Source organism: Scyliorhinus canicula, chromosome 16 (genome assembly GCF_902713615.1).
Source record: "Scyliorhinus canicula chromosome 16, sScyCan1.1, whole genome shotgun sequence".
NCBI classification, from domain to species: domain Eukaryota; kingdom Metazoa; phylum Chordata; class Chondrichthyes; order Carcharhiniformes; family Scyliorhinidae; genus Scyliorhinus; species Scyliorhinus canicula.
In genome coordinates, this window is record NC_052161.1 from 32,406,761 (window position 1) to 32,426,918 (window position 20,158).

Consider the following 20,158-nt stretch of genomic DNA (forward strand, 5'->3'; position numbering starts at 1 on the left):
GCCTCTGAGCCAGTTTCAAATCCAATCCCAGTTCTTGATGGTCAGAATGGGCACCCTCAACACAGCCAAACAGATTGAGTGTCAACCTGCAAATCCTTGCAATTAACACACGCCAGTAGCAGAGGCAGGAGGGAGAGATTCCCGGTCAATTAATGTAATGGAAAGAACATTTAAGCGCATGTTGCCATAGAGACATGGAAAGTGCCTGTTACCATAGCGACGTGGGCTCCCTGGGTGAACTGTAACGCAGACCCACACACACATTCAACTCACGCCAACAATGGGGTTTCCAATTTATTCCCCCAAATTACAATAATTTAAAAGTACTTCTTTGGTTGTGAAGCGTTCCGCTGAGGTGGTCTTTCTCCCGAGTACTCTCGCAGGAACTACAATACCCAGAGGCCTTTGCGAGGGGCACTAATGTCAGATCCGGGCGGGGTGACATCTCGTGCTGTTTGACCCGGAAATGGAGCGTGAGGAGCATTGGCCGTGGGCAGTTTGGTGATTGGAGCTGGCTCGCTCGCTCGCTGGGGGAGCGTCGCTAAACTGGGGCTGCTCTCTTCATTCCTTCCCCACGGGTGAGTGGTGTGTCATCGCGGCCGGGCCTGCGGCTCCCGGGCTCGGGTTGGCTTGTGGGCAGCATCGGGCGGCTTCAGTGGGTGCGGGGTGGGTGGGTTGATCGTTGCTGCTGCTGCTCCCGGTCTGAGGAGTGAATCCAGGGCTGGGGCCAGAGCCGCAGCTTTCGGCCTTTCACACCCTGACAGGCGGCTGTCCCATCCCATTTGCTTCAAAGCCGGCCTCCCTAGCCACCAGACCGTCCAAGGGAATGTTGTGCTGGAGAGCTGCCTCTCCGTCTCCACCTCACCAAAAGCACAGGCTGCATCAGCAAATAATCCCCACAAAATAGACATTCAATCCAAGGACAGTGCTGGGGAAATGGTGCGTTTATTTCTAGGATATTTCTCTCTCGCTGGATTTACTCTGCTGAGGAAAGTGCAAGCAGGTGGTTAGTTGGTCACCGTGTTTCTTTTCTTTTTGTCCTTCAGCTGTGCGTTTTTTTCCGCCTCATGATTTATTGATTATTAGTTACATTTTAAATATTGCCGCAAATGGTATTAGAACCTGAACTTCCTTGGATCAAATATCGAATTAAACATTGCCTAACCTGCAGTGTTCTCTCTTCCCCCGCCCAGCACTGTGTTTTTATTTCAGATTTCCATCGTCTGCAGTATTCTGCTTTTTTACCAACTTTATGACTGTCTAAGCATTCTAAATGAAGGCCTTTAACAGAGTTACTTGTTTTAAACTGTGTACCGATTCCGATTAAAGGGTTTTAATTTTTAGGGGGATGGTTGATAATATACAAAACAAAAAGCCCACATCAAGTTAGGCAGCGTCTGTGGAGAGAACAGAAGAATTAATGTTGGTGTTGCAAAACCTTTATCAGACTCAGCCCTTCAGAGATGCTGCTTGACTTGATAACTTGGAGGAATATAAGAACAAGAGTGGACTATTTAGCCTTTTGAGCCTGTTTTGCTGATCTGGGATGATATCCGATCTCTGTTTTAACTGCATATACCCGCTGTTGACCTATGCCTTACCTTAACAGAAATCTGTTAGTCTCTGATTTAAAATTTAACAATTAAACTCTGCATCATCTGCAGCTCATGGAAGAAGAGTTCCAAACTTCTGCCACTCTTTTTGTGTAGAAAGGTTTCCTAACTTCACTCCTAAAAGATCAGCCTCTAATTTTTAAACTGTTCCCCAGACTTCTTGGATCTACACACCCTATTTGTTCCCCTTTACCCCCCCCCCCCCCCCCCCCCCCCCTCAAAATTTGATCAGATCTTCCCTTAGTCTTCTAAATGCCCGAGAGTAGAACGCTAATTTGGGTACTCAATCCTTGCAATGTAACTAGTAATTCTAGTATTTTTTAAAAATACTAGCGTGAGGGACAATAGTTCTGATATGTATTCTCCATGACAACACATTGAACAATCAGAGTTGACTTGTCAATTAATCACCTATTTTTCCATGAGGAATATACTGTTGTTCCCTTTACTCTTGTGAATTTATCTTGGTAAGAAGTCTTACAACACCAGGTTAAAGTCCAACATGTTTGTTTCAAACACTAGCTTTCGGAGCACTGCTCCTTCCTCGGGTGAATGTTTAACAATTAAACAATTGGCATTCAGGCATTCACCTGAGGAAGGAGCAGTGCTCCGAAAGTTAGTGTTTGAAACAAACATGTTGGACTTTAACCTGGTGTTGTAAGACTTCTTACTGTGCTCACCCCAGTCCAACCCCGGCATCTCCACATCATGAATTTATATTGATCAGAGTAAGGTGAAAAGCTTCAATAGTATGTCTCTTTTTCAGCAATACTCAAGTTCTGTATATCCGAGTGAATATTCTGTCAAATTTGTGCTGCACTTCCTCCAAGGCCAATATGTCCTTCCTAAGATTTGGTGCTCAGAACTGAAAACAAGTTTTATATAACTGCAACATGACTTCCAAAACCCTTATATCCCTGTCCTGTAGGTATAAAGGCTAGTATCCATGAAAGTTTTTGATTTTCTTTGTATCTGTCATTTAACAATCTAATATAGTATATTAAAAAAAATTTGCTTTGGACTGCCACTGTTGTGGTTATTTTGCAATAGAGGAGTTTATTTTAGATCCAAAGTAAATGATCTACATTGAAATCCATTTGTTCCAGTTTTGCCCATTCACTTAATCTATTAATATCTCTGTAATTTTATATTTCCAACTATGCTACTCTCAATGCTATCAGTGTGTGATATGTTTATCTCTATCCTGTCATGAGTCGTTAATAAATATGGTGAATAGTTGAGGCCCCCAACACAGATCCTTGTGGGAAATCACTAGTCTCATCCTGCCAATTACTGTACTTGCCTATTATCCCGACCCTGTCGCTTGCCACACTTTGACAGATTTAAGTGAGTGGGCAAAACCATGGCAGATGGAATTCATTATGTGCAAATATGAGATCATCTACTATAGATCACAGAAAGATCATGATTAGAGGGGCTTTATGTGTCCAAATGCACAAATCAATATGCACAAGTACAAAATTAATCAAAAAGGTTAATGGAATGTTGAACATTGTCAAGGGGTTTGGAATTCCAAAGTGAAGATGCAATATTTCTGTTGCATGGAACTTTTGCCAGACTCCATTGGGGATACACTTGTTTTCCCCAACCAAGAAGTACTGGTGAGGGGATGCAAAGGTGATGCGCGGATGCATAACACGTTATAAACCCTGCAAGGGGCTGGTTTAGCACAGGGCTAAATCGCTGGCTTTGAAAGCAGACCAAGGCAGGCCAGCAACACGGTTCAATTCCCGTACCAGCCTCCCCAAACAGGCGCCGGAATGTGGCAACTTTTCACAGTAACTTCATTTGAAACCTACTTGTGACAAGTGATTTTCATGTCATTTTTTTTCATTTTCAAGAAATACAGTTTCACCAGAATGGTGTTAAAAGGTTAAATTCTGAGGATTAGTTGCATCAGCTTGATTTGTGTTCCTTTGATCAGAGGCTCAAATGTGGTCTGATTTGAAGGGTTTCAAATAATAAAGGAATTCAGTTGGGCAGACACGGGTGAACTATTTTCTGTCCAGGTGCAATCCAGAATGAGGGGACATAAAATTGGAGATCTATCATTTTGTGGATTGAGACAGCGTTTTATTTTGCAAATGAAGGCTGGAGGGAAATTTGCAACATTCATTCCTGAAAAAGGCTGTGATGCAGGGCCAATTGGAAATTTTTATGAATGAGTGTCATAGATTTTTAATTTCAAGGGAATCGAAGGATAGTCAAGAGTCACCTAATGGGAGTTAATCTGTGAATTAGCCATGATCTAATGAATGGTGGAACCAGTTTGAGGGTTGAATATCTACAGTTTTCTTTCATTGGTAACACCTCGTTAGCTTGCAAGTTACAAAGTGCTCAGATAGGGTGTGCAACACAGGCTAGGATGATGGCTTTGTAGTTTACTAATTTGTTTTATTTTCTTGAGCCTGTAATTGAATGTGGTATGCAGCTGTTGGACACATATCCAGCTGGGCATGTTTGTGATAAGTCTCATATATTACTCCATTGGGCACTCTGGCAATTTCATTTTGCAGGAGATATGTTTGTTACATTAGGATCTTATAGAAGTTTGATGGGCTACTATAGTTCTTGATGTGTTAAAACCCAATAGTCTTTAGCTCAATTGTTGAGAAACTATCATTAAAATCTTCAGGTTGAACCCCATATTTCTGTAAAATATTGTAATTTCTTGTAATTGTAAGTGATGGAGGTATTCATAATCAGTTTAAATTCTTTGCTGGATGGAACAGTTATTCTGTAGGTGAGAAGTTACATGCTAAAATAAGTGGATGTGATTAGAAGTAGAGGAACAAAAGATAGTGATGCTTATGTGAAGTGATAATGATGTGATATGCTTATTTACAGTAAGTAAACATGGAGATGTGCTTGAAACATGCTAGAAATATGCTATTATGTGCAGGTATGCCGTACCAATATAAATAATTCCAGTTTTAAGGTCATGAGTAGTAGGTGTATTTGTGCAGCAGCTGCAGTATGCCAATGATTTCATCTGCCTTCTCTCAGACTGCTAGATAGCACATCCTCCTTTGAGGAGAAACCTGCAGGTGTGAAAATGGACCTCTGCATGGTGCGGTTTACAGCAGTATGACTATCAGGTGTGATGCACTTGCGAGTTTATGTACTTTATAAGGGAAGTTTATATTTGAATGTAACTTTTTTCCGCCTTTATATTTTCTGAAAAATCTACTCCGTTGAAATTTCATTGTATATACACGTTAGACATTTTGTAATGACACACTTTTGGAGTATTGAATTCTGTGGACGTTGCACCTCTGCAATGATTAGTTTTCAAATTGGAGGGCAAATAATGCAGAAATCTAGTTCACAGCATTGGTCAAACTGTAGATATGTTTGCTGACTTTTGTTCCTTGAACTGATAGTTACCGTAGTTAGCAAACAATTTGTTGGAGAAATTTCCTGTTCTTTGTATTTGATGCATCTATCTTCATTTGCACCTAGGGTATATCTGATCAGTTAAACATCTATTGTCAATGGTTTGTTTTGACACAGGCCAGACCAGATTTCTATTTGAGCGTGGTTTGTTGTAATTGAGTCTATTAACAGTGTTCTTATATATGCCTTTAGATGTAACAAAACATTTTATTGCATTTTTATTCTAGCTTTACAGGATGGTTGTTGGTTAGAGAAACATGTACGCACTTGCTGAGCTCTGTTTCATTTTGAATCTTATGTTGGCCATTGACCCTCGGTGATCATTCTATCTGGCAAAATAAAATCCAAACTAGCTTGGACTTGTTTGAACTACTTCCTAGTGTTCAACATCTTTTGCAGTCTTGGAATATGAAACCAACGCATTCAGTGAATTGTTACAGGCAGGTAATATTTTACAGAAAAAATTAGTATGTACAGCAGTGTTTTCGGGTTCTTGTGTGAATTGTGCTTATTTTCTATTAATCACTAAAGCACATTGCCTATTGCAAATGTGTTTCGTAGGTGTGTCGAAGTTTATTGTTCTTTTAAAAAAAAACAAAACAAAAGTGTCTTTGTCAGAAAAATTCAACCTTGAATATATTTGATGACCGTGGGCAGGATTCTCCGGTCCTCCAGCCACGTGTTTCTTGGTGGCGTGCCATTCGCTGTTGGGATTCTGTCTTTTCGCCCTTTGAAGCCACCCCATGCTGCTAAGAAATCCGTGGGCAGGGGTGTGCTACCAAAAGGAAAAGAGAATCCCAACAACTGGAGAATTTCTGTTCTTGCCTCTCCTGATCTCTGGGGTAGATTCCTGGAGATGCACGAGTTGGTAAAAGTAAGCTGCTAAGGAGCTGACAGAACACCATGTTTGATTGTTTTGAAGTTATGCTTCAGTGAATCTTACTGTCCCTTTTTAAATTTTTGGAATGATGTTTTGATGAGTTTAATTGAATACAGCATTTAAAACAATCCAAATGCAATTTTAAAAATAAATATTAAATATTGGCAGGGGAATCAGAATTTCGTATGTAATGCCGCGTTGTCTGGGTTTAATATATTTTTTACTTGTGAATTTTCACAAACTAGTTCTCTTGTGATGTTCTTCACTAAATTAAGGATCTACCTGGTTGAAACAAAGGCAAATGAGAAGATTTTGTGAATTCAGTTCTCGTTTCGGAGGAAGGGTGCATCTAGATCTCTACAATTGATTGATTGGAGGGATTGTACATAGAGCATACACACACAAATTAACAGTTAATATAAATCCAGATAAAATATTGGGAATTTAATTGTGCCTTGGTCCAAGAGATTTGGTTAACTTGTAAAACCGAGAAATTGCTGTATTTGTAAGGAGAATAAAGGATGCTATTTCAAGTAGAGTCCATAAGACATAGGAGCAGAATTAGGCAACTTGGTCCATCAAGTCTGCTCCGCCATTCAATCATGGCTGATATTTTTCTCATCCCCATTCCCCTGCCGTCTCCCCATAACCCCTGATCCCCTTATTAATCAAGAATCTATCTATCTCTGTCTTTAAGACACTCAGTGAATTGGCTTCCACAGCTTTCTGCGGCAAAGGGTTCCACAGATTCACCACCCTCTGGCTGAAGAAATTCCTCCTAATTTCGGTTTTACAAGATCATCCCTTTACTGTGATGGTGTCCTCTGGTTCTAGTTTTTCCTACAAGTGGAAACATCCTGTCAACGTACACTCTATCCAGGCCTTGCAGTAACCTGTAAGTTTCAATAAGATCCCCCCTCATCCTTCTAAACACTGCTGTTCCTCGTATGACAAGCTGTTCATTCCAGAGATCATTCTTCTGAACCTCCTGGACCCTTTCCAAGGCCAGCACATCCTTCCTTAGATACGGAGCCCAAAACTGCTCGCAATACTCCAAATGGGGTCTGACCATACAGCCTTGGAAGCACATCCCTGATCTTGTATTCGAGCCCTCTCAACATGAATGCTAACATTGCATTTGCCTTCTGTAATGAACTCCAGTTGGCTTTATTGGTTGGCCAATTGGAGTATGAGCTCCCTCAATGATAGCTCATTGAGGGGGCCCATATAATCACCTGTGTAGGCTTTGTGAGCCAGTCTTAAGTTGACTGGACTGCTAGCAGCACTGTTTGTAGCTGCTCCTGTAATATCGTTATTGTAAATAAATATTGGTGTGGTGATGGAACTCCTGCCTCCCGTGGATTACTACACCTTCCTAACTGCTGACTGAACCTGCACATTAACCTTAAGAAAATTGTGAACAAGGACTCCCAAGTCCCTTTGTGCTTCTGATTTCCTAAGCATTTCCCCATTTAGAAAATAGTCTGTGCCTAAATTCCTCCTGCCAAAGTGCATAACCTCACACTTTTCCTCATTGTATTTCATCTGCCACTTCATTGCCCAATCTCCTAGCCTGTCCAAGTCCTTCTGCAGCTCTCCTGCTTCCTCAATGCTACCTGTCCGTCGACAGATATTTGTATTGTCTGCAAACTTCGCAATAGTGCCTTCAGTTTTTCTTCCAGATCATTAATTGTATTGTGAAAAGTTGTGGTCACAGTGCAGATCCCTGAGGCACACCACTAGTCACCGGCTACCATCCTGAAAGAGTCCTTCATTCCCACTCTCTGCCTTCTGCCAGTCAGCCAATCCTCTATCCATGCCAGGATATTTCCCTTAACATTATGGTCTCTTAATTTATTTAACAATCTCCTATGCGGCACTTTGTCAAAGGCCTTCTGGAAATCTAACTAAATCATGTCCACTGGTTCTCCTTTGTCTAACTTCCTTGTTACCTCCTCAAAGAAGTTTAACAGATTTGTCAGACATGACCTCTCTTTGACAAAGCCGTGCTGACTCAGTCCTATTTTTATCGTGCACGTCCAAGTACTCCATGATCTCAATAACGGACTCTAAAATCTTACCAATGACCAAAATCATGCAAATCGGCCTATAATTTCCTGTCTTTGCCTCCCTCCCTTCTTAGACAGTGGTGTTATATTAGCCACTTTCCAGTTCTTTGGGACCTTTCCTGCCTCCAATGATTCCTGAAAGAGCACCACCAATGCCTCCACAATCTCCTCAGCTATCTCTTTTAGAACCCTGGGATGTAGTCCATCCGGTCCAGGTGACCTATCCACCTTCAGACCTTTCAGTTTCCCCAGAACTTTCTCCTTAGTAATGGTCACTGCACTCACCTCTGTCCCTAGATACTCCTGGAGCTCTGGAATCCCACTGGTGTCTTCCACCGTGAAGACTGATGCAAAGTAACTATTCAGTTTGTCTGCCATTTCTTTGTTATTATTACTTCTTGTGCCACGTTTTCCAGTGGTCCAATGTCTATTTTTGCCTCTCTCACCTTTTATGTATTGGGAAAAAAAAACCTCTTCCTATCTTTTATATTACTCGCTAGCTTGCACTCACATTTCATCTTCCTCCCCTTATTGTTTTGTTAGTTGTCCTCTGCTCACTTTTAAAGGATTCCCAATCTTCTGACTTCCCACTAATCCTTGCCACTTTGTATGGATTTTCTTTTGCTTTTATTCTGTCCTTGACTTACCTTGTCAACCATGGATGCCTTGTTCTGCCCTTAGCATGTTTCTTCCTCCTTGGGATGAATTTCTGCTGTGCCTTCCGAATAACCCCCGAAAACCCCTGTTATTGCTGTTCCACTGTCTTCCCCGCTAGGCTCCTTTTCCAATCAACTCTGGTCTGGTCCTCCCTCATGTCTTTGTAGTTACCCTTATTTAATTGTAATATCGTTACATCTGACTCCAGCTTCTCCCCCTCAAACTGGAGGGTAAATTCTATCATATTGTGGTCACTGCTCCCTAAGGGTTCCTTCACCCTAATCAAGTCTGCCTCATTACACAATACCTAATCCAGAATTGCCTGTTCCCTAGTGGGCTCTACCACAAGCTGCTCCAAAAAAACATCTCTTAAACATTCCACAAATTCCTTTTCTTGGGTTCCACTACCAATCTGATTTTCCCAGTCCACTTGCATACTGAAGTCCCCCATGATTATTGTGATATTGCCTTTTTTGCATGCTTTCTCCATCTCCTGATTTATTTCCTGCCCCACACCCTGACTGCTGCTAGGAGGACTGTATGTAACTCCCATCAGGGTCTTTTTACCGTTGGTATTCCTCAACTCGACCCACAGAGTCCTTTCCTCCGAATATGTAATACATTACAAATGAATTGTGTTTAAAAAGGCACAATAGGGAATGGAAGGAAATAACCCCACAATGGAACATGCAGGAAAAGGGAAAGGCCTCTTTAACCATCTCCTGTTCTGTCCTCCAGTCCGGTTCAAAAGGTGTTGACTCCTTAAAGAATTGTTGTGCCACATGTTGTTACCCTCTGTTTTTATTGCTCCTTTTAAAATGTTTCTCCATAGAATCACTGCAGCGCAGAAGGAGGCTATCCAGCCCATTGAGTCTGCACCGAGCTACCCATTTGCACTCTCCCCGCCCTATCCCTGTAACCCCATAACCTAACCTGCACATCCTTGTGCACGAAGGGGCGATTTAGCATGGCCAATCCACCTAGCCTGTACATCTTTGGACTGTGTGAGGAAACCGGAGGAAACCAATGCAGACACTGGGAGAACGTATAAACTCTACACAATTTTGCCTTGTTGTGAATTTCCCACTTCTTTCGCTCCTCCATTAATGTCATGCTGCCAGCATTCTAGGTCCTAAGCTCTAGAAGTTGCTCCTTAAAATCTCTACCTTTTACGCCATCTTTTAAAAGCCTTCAGTCAAATTTTTGCCCGCCCATTGACTCGGTACTTATTTTTGCCTGATTAGCTCCTGCAAAATGTGTTGTGAGATTTTAAAAAATTCATTCTTGGGATGTGGTCATCGCTGGCTGGGTCAGCGTTTGTTGCCCATCCCTGATTGCCTTTACAGTGAGTGGTTTGCTATGCCAGTTCAGTGGGGGCAGTTAAGAGTCAACTGCATTCCTGTGTGGGTCTGGAGTTGTGTGTAGGCCAGACCGGGTTAGGACGGCAGATTTGCTTAGTGAGCCAGATGGGTTTTTACGACAATCAGCAATGATTTCATGGTCACCAACAGACTTTTAATTCCAGATTTTTATTGAATTCAAATTTCACTGTCTGCCATGGTGGGATTCGAACCTGGCACCCCAAAGCATTACCCTGGGTGTCTGGATCACTAGTCCAGTGACAATACCACTACACCACCGTCTCCCCCACATTAAAGGTGCTTTTATAAATGGGAGTCGTTGTTATAGATTGAAAGTTAAGTTGGAGTGAGTTCTGGAATAGACTATGTGCCCCAAAAGTAAATATTTGCTGCGCCTACAAGGTCCCTAGTCAAAAGATGTTATAAAACCTGAAGCAAATTAATGTGTGACACATAGACAAGTAAAGCATACTCTGACTAAGTGAATAACTATTTGATTCCTGGCTTTAACTGGAAGATGACAAATGACAAAACAACACCAGAGCAAAACACTGAACATATATTTTTGAGTGGGGGTGTTGTAGAAAATAAAACACTGGAAGCAAAATGCAGAATATATAAATGACTACAAAATCACTTTTATGACAGTGCCATACTACCCCAAATCAGTTTCGGCTTCCTTTATATCAGATTGCTTATTTTAATAATAATCTTTATTGTCACAAATAGGCTTACATTAACACTGCAATTAAGTTACTGTGAAAAGCCCCGAGTCGCCACATTCCGGCCCCCATTCGGGTACACAGAGGGAGAATTCAGAATGTCCAAATTACCTAACAGCACGTCTTTTGGGACTTGTGGGAGGAAACTGGAGCACCCAGAGGAAACCCACGCAGACATAGGGAGAACGTGCAGACTCCGCACAGACCGTGATCCAAGCCCAGAATCGAACCAGGGCCCCTGGAGCTGTGACGTAACAGTGCTACCCACTGCTATTTTGATAGCCTGCATAGGATTTGACCCATAACTGCTGCAATATTTAACCAATAACCATGCAACAAGTTCCACTTACAGTGGGAGTAGAATGCTTTAGCTGCTGGTATTAGGAAAATAAAGATTTTAAGGGATTTATATTTGTACTGGTTAACATTACAAATAACGTATAGTTTTAATAAGGTTTAATTTAACGTATCTGTGCATGGAAGAATAAAACCTGTAGTTGAATTCATACTGGAGAATGGTGTTTATATGTTTGGGCGGTTGGTTTAGTTTCAACTAAGCCCTCTCTAAGCACAATAGAATCTATGCTGTGAATAGTATCTGCTCTGCCTTTTGACTCAGATCAGGTATGTCTTTCTTGTGGGGACCATGAATTGGATTCAATTTGAATTTGAGTTGGTTTTTGGAGCGGGCGGGGGCTAGATTGGGGGTTCGCCCCTGTCCACACTCTTGGCCCTGGCTTTGCAACTTAGAAAATGTAATAGTAAATAAACCAGCAGTGGTTGCTTAGCAACTGGGTTCATTATAAGGTGGAGAAGCTTTTAAGTTTTAATTTGATTTCAGTTGGCGATAGTGAGAGAGAAGGTAGCTTTCATAGCTCTGCTAGAAGTAGTTATTTTAGAAGGCTGAAGAGAGAACATCTCTCTGTCTTGCCAGACGAAAAGCCATACTATGGAATAATGGATAAGAAAAGAGATCCAGAAATCTAAAGTCCAACCAGTTAAGGAAACAAGAGACATTGGTAAGTTTCCAAACAGTTGGAGTTAACTGGGAGCCAGAACAAATTACTATCCAGTGAAGTCAGAGTTGAAGAGGCATTGGATCGTGAGAGGCCAGAAAGATACTGACAAATTAGTGGTGCTAATGTTTGTGAGAAATGACTATAGTTTGGGAGACATTATTTTAAAATCATTCTAGAAATCAGTAGCTGGACCTCAGGAGTTTGTGTAAAAGCCTTTAAGACATTTGAAGGAAAGCTGTAAAACCTGAAAGTGATACTTTGCTGGAAGCAGCTGAGGGAAAGGATAACCTTTGCCTCTTTTATTATTTTCAGCTCCCGCCAACTCATCTTTTATTGCCTCATTATAATCCTCTTTTTGCCTCATACCATTACCCCTTTTCTCATTCAATCGTTACAGCCTTTCAATTTCTTGCAGACCTTTCCTTTTGTCCTTCCTTTCCCTCCCTCTGTACTTGCTCAAAACCTGCTACACTTTAAACTCTTTCTCTCAGTGATTCTGACGAAAATACATCAACCTTGGATGTTAACCGTTTTTCTCTCTGCAGATGAAACTCATTAAAATAATTAAACAATTTTCTATTTTGTGATTAACAACCACCTCCATGGGGGAGTTCCACATTACCATAAAGATGTGGCACAAAGGTCATTATTTCATTTTACGAGTGACTACTAAGGCATAATTAAATTTGGTCAACCCCAACCAATCTAATCTCACTATTCTGCATTGAAACATTGCAATATGATCTGATATTCTTATAATTAACTGCAGAAATATTTTATGGATCCACATTCTCCAACTGGGTATTGGTAGAACACATGAGTTAGTTCGATATCTCATAATGCCTAGAATGTTGGTTTTAAAGGAAACTTTTATTGAAGGTATTGCTACCATTTGTCAATTTAGAACTTCAACAATAGTCTGCTAGATAGAGCCATAAATTAGCCCCCCAGCTCCTTTCCCCCATGTCGTGAGTGATGTGTTGTAAGGTTTACTCCAGGACTTGATCCTGATTCTGTTGTTGAGGGTTTGAGTAGAAGGCAAGTGCCACAAGTGGAGAGAGAAAATCAGAGTGCACACAAACTGCTTGTTCAATGCTACCATTTTATTTGAGGAATGTGGGCATTGCTGGCAAACTGCATTTATTGCCCATCTTCAGTTGCCTTAAGGAAGGCATGGACCTTCTTGAACTGCTGTAATCCCCGTGATGGTGTTTTCACAGGATAACAGGATTTGCAAAACAAAGTTTGTAACATGAAATTTAGATTTGAATTACCTCATAAAACAATCGTGGCAATATATCAAGTACCTTGTTTATGAACTTGAATTATTGTACTTCAATTTCTCTGTCCATTTGCATGTGCATTTCGATATCTGTTCTGGCGGCACAGCCTTTCCCTCTTAGTTGTTTCCAGATTAATTTCACTCTCTCTGCCTTTCACTTGCCCTATGCCTGACCACTCTCATCTCTCCCCCCCCCCCCCTCCCCCAACGCGCACACACTAACACGCACACCTTCGTGAACGCAATGCCTCCTTTGATCCTTTTACCTGGTACTATTCTTCTCTCCTGCATAAATCTCTTGAATTAACCTTATTCCCCTCTTGACATTCTTCATGTTCCCACTGATTCCTGTAAAGCAAAAAGTCTCATCAGTTAATAGCCATTATTATGCCCTAGTCATTCTATATGGGTGTACCAACTTCTCTACTTTTCCCAGCCTGCTCATTACTTCCAACACTCTCGCTGACTGTGCCAGTAGTGTAAGAGAATCGTTTTCCATGTAGCTCTCCAGAATATTTGCTTCCGTGTGGTAAAAGTCCTTGCCACCTTTGATATCCCAGAGAATGAAACTGTTCACTCTGACTCTGTTTGCTTTTTACTTCCCTTTGTCCCACCATTGATGACAGAGTCATGCGCTCAAACTCCCTAAATTTCAGCAATTGTCTTGTTCCTTGGGTATTTTGAAAATAAAAGTCTTCTAATAAGCCTGATCATACCATTGTCAAATTAATGAATTGTGATGTAGTTCTGGGTAGTAGAACTTGATAACAGGAATTCATTTGATTTGTTGCTGGTCTTTGATATTATTCCCAGGCTTTAAAGCACACAAATTACCTGGGGCAATGAGATGTGAGCAAATTGTATCATGGGATTGATTGATGTAAGGGCATTTAAAAAGCATGAAGAAGATAAATGAATACTGAATTGTCTGCTAATTCTCTTAAATCACTTGCTAGAATGCCATAACAAATTCAGAAAAGTGAATAAACTGCTTTTCCTCTTTCAGATTGCCTCTACATTCTTGACCAATTAGTAAAACCAAATACTTTGTGCAATGATGCAGATTTATCAATTAGGAACAAAGGTGGTATTGAGATTTCTTAAGTGGAATTTACGGCATTGCAAAACAGCCATTTCACTTAACTTGTCTATGCTGCTACTTATGGTGCACATGAGCCTCCTCCACTTGACTCAACAGCATATCCATCCATTCATTTTTCCTTCCATGTGCTTAACTAGTTTCCTCGTAAGGATGAGGGGAGACTTGATAGAGGTTCATAAGATGATCAGGGGAATAAATAGAGTAGACAGTCAGAGACTTTTTCCCCAGTAGAACAAACCATTACAAGGGGACATAAATTTAAGGTGAATGGTGGAAGATGTAGGGGGGATGTCAGAGGTAGGTTCTTTACCCAGAGAGTAGTGGGGGCATAGAATGCACTACCTGTAGAAGTAGTTGAGTTGGAAACATAAGGGACCTTCAAGCGGCTATTGGATAGGTACATGGATTACGGTAGAATGATGGGGTGTAGATTAATTTGTTCTTAATCTAGGACAAAAGTTCGGCACAACATCATGGCTCGAAGGGCCTGTTCTACGCTGTATTTTCTATGTTCTTATCTGCATCTGTACAAATGAACATAAAAACATTTATGCACATTGTCTCAAAATGTATCTGAGAATGATTTGCTTATGATCTATTGCCTTTAATGCCCATTGACATTCTAGAGCATAGGAGGAAATAGCTAAAATAATGAAGATTGAGATCAGTGGTCAAAATTAAATTACTTCTGGGGTTATTGGCACAGTTGCTGGCTTCCATGAGTAACAATTGAGAATGATTAATAATGATTGTGAATATACAAGCTATTTCTTTCTAAAATATTAACAAAAGTTGCCACAATGGACTGAATGACCCCTTTGGTGCTGTATGATCATTTCATTCCATTGTAGATAATTGTAGTTCTCTTCCCCCCCCCCCCCCCCCCCTCGTGCTGATGTTCAATGTGAGGGCATCACATATCCCAGAAGGAATAGTTACCCAGACAGTATACTTTAATTACCCCCCCCCCCCCCCCCCCCCCCCCAAAAAAATCTAAATCTATCTTTTTTCCTAAACTCCTGAGAATTCTCTCAGGACATCCCATATGTTTTAACAATATGAGCCAAGTCTAGCAAAGGACCTGTAGTTTTCTTTTGGGAGCCCTTCTAGTTTAGATTAGAATTTTTGGGGTTTAACTGTTTCTTCTGCTTTTTCGGAGAGAAAAACAAACTGTTTGCAAACTACTTTGCTATGATCGAGGCACACTACTGCTAAACTCCACTTTGCTGAGCAAAATATTGATTTCACCCTGCAACTGGTTTGATCTGCAGCTCTCAGGCACTCAGTCAAGCTAAATGCCTATCGGTTTCTTCTTATCCAATTCTTTTCATTTCATTCCAACTTCCTAACATAATGCTGTGCAAGGCTGCAATATTTTTGATATTCATCAGACCTTTATTTACAAAAATAAAAAATGGCAAGAACTTGAATTTATGCACCACCTGTCCCTATCTCAGGCCATCCTAAAGCATTTTGCAGCTAATTAAGTACTTTTGAAGTGTATTCGCTGTAGGAAATTTGGCAACCAGTTTGCACACAGCAAGCTTCCAGTAATGTGATGATGAACAATTAATGTGTTCTTCAATAGAGATTGATTACATCCAGTGAGCGGGCGGATGGGACCTTGGTTTAATGTTGCATCTGAAAGATAACAAACACAATACTGCTTTGGAGTATAGACCTATATTTGTGTGTTCATGCTTCTGGAGTGGGACTTGAATCCATAATCTTCTGACTCAGATGAGTGTGTCCCCAGTGAGAGGGAGCTGGCTCTAGAATTTGGGAGGAAAAGAAACTAGAATGTGAACTTCATGCTTTTCTTTTATCATGCAAATGTATCCAATGTGAGATATAAATGTATTTCACCAAAAAAAACCATGAAGCCCACGAATATATTGTCCTCTGTTGTATATGATTTTGAGTACCTTAGGAAAGTTCTGAAGATTATATTGTTATAAACTTATTGTAGATGCTATGAAAAATGCGTGCCTGGTGAATGCTTTTTCAGAATTCATTTACGGGATGTGGGCATCGCTGGTTAGGCAAGCATTTATTGCCCATCCCGAGTTGCCCTTCACAAGGTGGTGGTGAGTTGCCTTCTTGAACCGCTCCAGTCCTTAAGGTGCAGGTACACCCGCTGTGCTGTTAGGGAGGGAATTCCAGGATGTTGCCCCAGCGACAAAGGGAGTTCCAGGCTGTTGCCCCAGCAACAGTGAAGGAGCGGCGATATATTTCCAAGTCAGGGTGGTGAGTGACTTGGAGGGAAACCTCCAGATGGTGGGATTCCCAGGTTTCTGCTGCTCTTATTCTTCTATATGGTAGTGGTTGTGGGTTTGGAAGGTGCTATCTAAGGAACCTTTGATGAGTTACTGCAGTGCAGCTTGTAGATGGTACACACTGTTAGGTGGTGGTGGAGGGTTTGAATGTTTGTGGAAGGGGGAGCATCAAGCGTGTTGCTTTGTCCTGGGTAGTGTCTGCTTATTGAGTATTGTTGGAGAGTATTCCATTACACTCCTAACTTGTGCCTTGTAGATGGTGGACACTTTTTTTTAAAGGGGTGTGGGGTGGGGGGGGGGGGGGGGGGGGGATTCAGGAGGTGAGTTACTTGCTGTAGAATTCCCAGCTTCCTGTACTGTAAACAGCTTTTCAGGATTTAGTGGCTAAAAATATTATTCACCACTTCATTTTAGTATTGAGCTGTTCTTGGCTGCTGGAAGATCTGTTTTGTGTGCTTTGTGAAAATGAAATGAAAATCACTTATTGTCACGAGCAGGCTTCAATGAAGTTACTGTGAAAAGCCCCTAGTCGCCACATTCCGGCGCCTGTTCGGGGAGGCTGGTACGGGAATCTAATTGTGCTGCTGGCCTGCTTGGTCTGCTTTAAAAGCCAGCGATTAGCCCTGTGAGCTTTGTTTATTGTTATCTACATTCTTGCAAGTTAAATTTAAATCCTTAAGTTATTACCAAGTTGTTTTAATGTGAATTGAAATTTTCACTTTACCCGTGCAGACTAAAATTGCTGAAATTTCTAAACATTTGTCTAGAAGCTATATTTTCTGCTGACTGCAGTATGCAGGCTATTCCCATTCACTATGCCATAAACAGAACATCACTATCTCCACTCAAGTAATTGATGCAGACTTGTTTTTGGCGGGCCTATAACACTTTTTTCTTGCTATATTTGTGATGATCTTGATCTATTTTCAGAATAAATCAACTGAACTCCCAAGTGTTTAGGAAAGGGGGAAAAAAGATCTTCCTTTGGTCACTTTCCAAATCAGTTATTCCCACTGGGGGAAGTTTGTGCACCTTGTGACTTAATTGCACATGCAGTATTGTTACTCCAGGTTTCCTTCATTCCTGACTTCTGCTTCCAGTGCTATATGTAGTCCAGTTATGCTGGCTTTCTTTACTATTTAAATACAACAGGTTTTCTATGTGGAAAATGGGTGACTATTCAAACAGTAAATCTTGGAAATAGTTTAAACTTTGGGATAATAGTGTAAAATTAGTGATATTGGGTTGTCTGCTCGATATGCATCATACCTTCCATTGGCTTCAATGTAAAGGAATTTTGGACATCATGTATCATGGTCAGCCTTTACAATAGCTGTGGCAGAAAGCATATGAAAATTTAAAAGAACTTGGGGTTAATTTTAATACAATATGAAGTGTCACTCAATAATTACCCAAATTTAAATCAGTGAGTCTTCATACGTTACAGTACACTAGATGATGGAAGTGAGCATAACATTTATTTTCCTTAGATAGTGCAATCGGCTTGCCAAATTCAAATAATGGCACTAGAGTTACTGCATGCAGATGCCTTTTATAAAACCTTCAGCTTCCTCTGTAATACGTGTCTATCTGTGCATCTTTCTGTTCTACTTCTGTTGAGTAGGATAACAGTAAGCTTTTGGTCTGTAGTAAATGAAGCAAAATCAAGCATTCATGTGGTGCCTCTTGAAGTGCTGTGGGAGGTTTTTTTTAAGTTGAAATTTTAAAAAAAAGGCAAGCTGAGCCAACGAAGACATTTGCAGTAATGGTGGGGAAAATAGCTTGGCCGAAGTGGAATGAGGAAATAGGTTAAAAGGTAATAGAGTAAAGGAGGAGTGGCAGATGTTTAATGAGATATTTCAGAACTCTCAACAAAGATCTATTCCATTGTGAACGAAAGACATTATGAGGGGGAGGACTTCTGGTGACGGGGATGTGCAGAGCAGTCACACATCAGATGGCTCTCCTCCGGACAACAGTAAAATAGGCACTTTTGGACGAATTTAGCCTGAGAATTTGGTCTTATTCTACACTTAAACAGAAAAGGAAGCGAAGAAGAACAATATGCCGGCAAGTGGAAACTCAAGAGGCAGGAGGGAAGCCAGAAGTGGTGGAAAAAGGCAGGAGCAGCGAGCAAGTCAGTAGACCCACGGGACGAGGTCCCCGGCCACCCCTGAGAGAGGGGGACCGTTGGCCCGAACGCCACCCCCCAGGGATGGAGGGCATTCCTGACCAAGCAATTGACCGCGATGAAGGAGAAAATTAAAATGAAAATCCAGGTGACGATCAAGGTGGTGGTGGAGGCGCTGGTCACCATGCAGATGCGTTCAACAGAATGGGGAAGAAGCTGGAGGCTCGGGAAGATGATCCAGGAGCTCAAAGGTGTCAGCTGACAAGAGCAACAGGGTTGTAGAAAGAAAAGTGATGGACATGAATATTCTTTGCGTGGGACAGTACTGTCTCGCTTTGAGCAAGAGCACCATTTCGCAGGAAGGAAGGGGCGAAGGCAGCGGGGAGCGCAGGAAAGGGTGAAGGGACAGACGGGATGTGAATTGATCTGTCAAAAGGAGGGGGAAAGATCAGCCCTGAGAGCTGGGGGCACCATACTAATGGGGAAAGCTAGCGCCAGGACATATGAAAGCAAAGGGGCCACGGTGCATATCCCAGCGGGGAGTGAGTGTCTGGCCAGTGTGGTTGCGGGGGGGGGGGGGGGCAAAGGGTGGGTAGAGAGGGGGACGGAGGGAGGAACCATAGGGGAGAGGGAGCATACTGATATGGATTAAGGTCAGGTTTGGGTTGATGGAACAAGATGGCACCGTAAGCAGCCACTCTGGAGGATCCCTGAACAAAGGAAAACCCCGGAGTGCAGGGGCTTAACCACATGGTGTACACAGAGTTAGTGGCCATGTTGGGTGCTCTCAAGACAAATGGAAACCCCGGGGTGCAAAGAACCTGGCCTCATGGTGAGATCGGCGATTAGGGGGCCATTTTGGATGGTCCCCTAACAAACGTAAGCATGGTTGATCCCGCAGGATGGTGGTGGGGGGGGGGGGGACAGACCCCCCCCCCCCCAGGATTATCACCTAGAACATTAGGGCACAAACAGTCTTCGTCATTTGAGAAGTTTGAAAGCCAACATAGTCTTCCTACAAGAGATGCATCTGAGGGAGAAGGATCGACTGTGGATAAGGAAGGGGCTGGGTGAAACAAACCTACCATTCCTGTTATGGGATGAGAGCTGGATGAGTAGCCATACTGATAAGCAAGGGGGTGGTGTTTACGGCGACTACGACGGTTAAGGACCAAGGGGGACGGAACGTCATGGTCAGTGGTGCCCAAGACGAGGCAGCGGTAGTCCTGGAAAACGTGTATACGCCCAACTGGGACAACACCGATTTTATAAAGAAGATCATACCGGAAATCCTCGATTATAGATATGCATCGACTGATCAGGCAAGGGAGGGTGGGGGGGGGGGGGGGGTGTTACAGGCAATTAACTAGGAATGTTTCTGGAACAGATGGGGGGACAGTGGTTCCTGCACCCAGGTGATAAGGTTGACACCCGTATCGACGACTTTATAGTGGGTAAGGGTTGCTTCCAGAAATAGACAGAGTGGAATACTCCACAATCGCAATCTCCGACCACGCTCCACATTACGTGTATGTGAGGTTGGCGAGGGGCCATGCCCAAAGGCCCCCCCCCCCCCCCCCCCCATGGAGCTTGTCCACTGTCCTCTTAGCCGACCAGGTCTTCGCCAGA

The 20,158-nt window shown here is 42.2% G+C and overlaps 1 protein-coding gene across 11 annotated transcripts in view; it reads left to right on the forward strand.

Annotated features, from left to right (window-relative positions):
• Positions 1-454: 454 nt before the first annotated feature.
• Positions 455-20,158, forward strand: part of plekha1b (pleckstrin homology domain containing, family A (phosphoinositide binding specific) member 1b) — a 110,769-nt gene continuing 91,065 nt past the window's right edge. For all 11 annotated transcript variants that reach the window (XM_038821398.1, XM_038821400.1, XM_038821396.1 and 8 more), the window contains exon 1: positions 455-578. The gene's annotated coding sequence lies outside the window, so the exon portion shown is untranslated. The remainder of the gene's footprint in view (positions 579-20,158) is intronic.